General features: G+C 29.5%; 1 long non-coding RNA gene across 1 annotated transcript; it reads right to left on the reverse strand.

The window, feature by feature from the left end:
- Positions 1-835: 835 nt before the first annotated feature.
- On the reverse strand, positions 836-2,170 carry LOC150031998 (uncharacterized). Its single transcript, XR_016524966.1, has 3 exons — positions 1,762-2,170; positions 1,428-1,656; positions 836-1,118 (listed from the first exon to the last, which is right to left on the reverse strand). It is a non-coding gene; the product is annotated as an uncharacterized LOC150031998 (long non-coding RNA).
- Positions 2,171-2,426: the final 256 nt, after the last annotated feature.

The raw sequence follows: 2,426 nt of genomic DNA on the forward strand, positions 1-2,426 counted from the left end.
GAAATTCTTGATTTGTTTGAAGATGTTGTTGACGTAACTACAAATACAAGATAATTTCAAAAGAGAAAGGACCATCGAGATATATGTACAGCACCTTAAATACTCGTTATTGAGAAATGCCGAGTTTGTTGAGTACATTGCAAATATACCTTATCAATTTTTGAGTAGGAGGGAGAAGGATTTTTTTTTTTTGCCAATTATACCCTTAGTATATAAGGGTAATTACTCTCAGGTCATCCCGAAGTTGGAGATTTTTTTATCACAAATGAATATATATTTTATATTTTCTCACTTTTCATCGTTTTTATATATTTTAGTTGAATTTAATGATTTCTAATCCTAAGATAACCATAAGATTATGATTTTTGCAAAATTTCACTCATATTTATTTGTAAATACAGTTAATAATTTTTAAATTTAGAAGTCATCTTCCATAACTTACCTTCTTTTAATGAATTTTAATCCTAAGATAGCATTTACACTACTACAGAAATTAGATTACTTAACGTTTTTCCAATGTCAAGTAAATGGTATACTTGACACTTATAAAAGCGTCAACTATTCAAATATCAAGTATAGTGTGATAACTTGACTCTGAAAAAACGTCAAGTAATATGTTTCTTGATATAATTTTCATGTCAAGAAAGATAATACACTTGACATTGGTGGTATGTCAAGTTTATTCGAGTGTCAAGTATAGTGTGATACTCTTTGACGTTTTTTATGTGTCAAGTATATGTCTTTTTTGTTTTCAAATTAAATGCCCCAATCAATATTCTCATTTTCTGCCTTGTATTCCAACAATACAATTACATCAAATAAATAAACATTATACAGTTAAGATCTATCGACTCAATATATTCACTAAAAATCCATATGTTCAACTATGAACACTCCTCACAAATTACAATAATATTTCTCTTTCACATGTACATGCACAAAATAAAATCTCAACTATTGCTTTTGTATACAAGACTCAACTTTCAACAAATATAAAAGTGACAAATTGTTTAATAAATAACCCCTCAACAAAGTACATTATTTAATCTATACATTGAGCTTTGAAGTCTAAAGATCGAGAACTAAGGGTCAGGTAAGTCATGTTTAAGCAAGTCAACCTGCAAAATAGAATAAAGGGCGATAATATCAAATTTCAAAATATATAAATAAGTGTTAAAATACAACAACGTAATCCAACCTACGAAAAGTTCAATAATAATGGTTACAAAACGCAAATTCCAGCAACTATGTAACAATTCGAAAAGAGTTTCAAGGCCTTAATACCTATCAAAATGTCCAAACATCGTTAACTTTGTTGGACAGTGGCTCAAATCCCTTGAAATCTTTGAATTGAATATCAAAAATTGAAAATAACTCAATTATTAGACCAATACTTCAACGGGTAACAAAGAACTATTAATACTAACCTCCAAACTTACCAAAACCTTGCCAAGATCGGTCTCAAACCTATTGGACAGCAACTCAACTCCTTCCAACACTTCAAAATCAATCTCATCATCAAACATTCAAATAAACAAATCATTACAGAAGATGCTACATTAAAACCCAAATCACAAATTTATTCAAATACATCCAAAACACTTACCCGAAGTGTTTGCTCAAATCGATGCTTCACTCGAGCCTCGACCAACTTTCCTGAAAAGAAAACAAAAGAGGAACAAGAACGCTCATACACTAATTTATTTGTCAAGTCTGAATATACATCAAACCAAAGTTTAATAACAAGTTACTAAAAGTTACCAAAATTTGCCAAAGTCAAAACCTTGCAACCCCGCACAACATGCTTCCAATCTTCAAACTCCGCTACCACCTGAATCTATGACCCAAACATAATGGATTTTTAGATTATTGTTTTTTTTAATAGATTGCTTACATTTACTTGTAAATACATTTAATGATATTTAGATCTAAAAGTTATTTCTATACTTTAGTTGCATTACACGATTTTTTCAATATTTTTTAATTTTAGTTTGAACCTTCAACAAAATCCCTAAAATATTAGTGGGAGTCACGAATTTAAATACAAAACATTTCTTTTTGAAATTGTAGTTTACCTAAGAAAAAAGTTATTGTTTTCAAACCCCAATTTCCATAATTCAAATTCATCCAAAACTTAGTCATAACTTCTAGGTCGTTGATAAACCACACCCCTCAATCAAACTATCATGAAGATGATTATATACTTCCATTTTATGATTCTAGTTGAAGATGTAGGTGAAGATAAAGACAAACTTTAGGTAGTATGTAGACCAAAAAGGAGATGTAGACAAAAGAGTATCGAATGCAATAATTGAGGGAGACATAGAGGCGCACAAAGATAAAAAGAAAATTTTCAAAAATCTTCATGTAATGGTTGCAAATACTTATTTATATTTAATGGTTGCATGTAATTATGCAAAGTTAGT

This window comes from Benincasa hispida, chromosome 12 (genome assembly GCF_027475165.1).
Source record: "Benincasa hispida cultivar pf3 chromosome 12, pf3_genome.v1.1, whole genome shotgun sequence".
NCBI classification, from domain to species: Eukaryota; Viridiplantae; Streptophyta; class Magnoliopsida; order Cucurbitales; family Cucurbitaceae; genus Benincasa; species Benincasa hispida.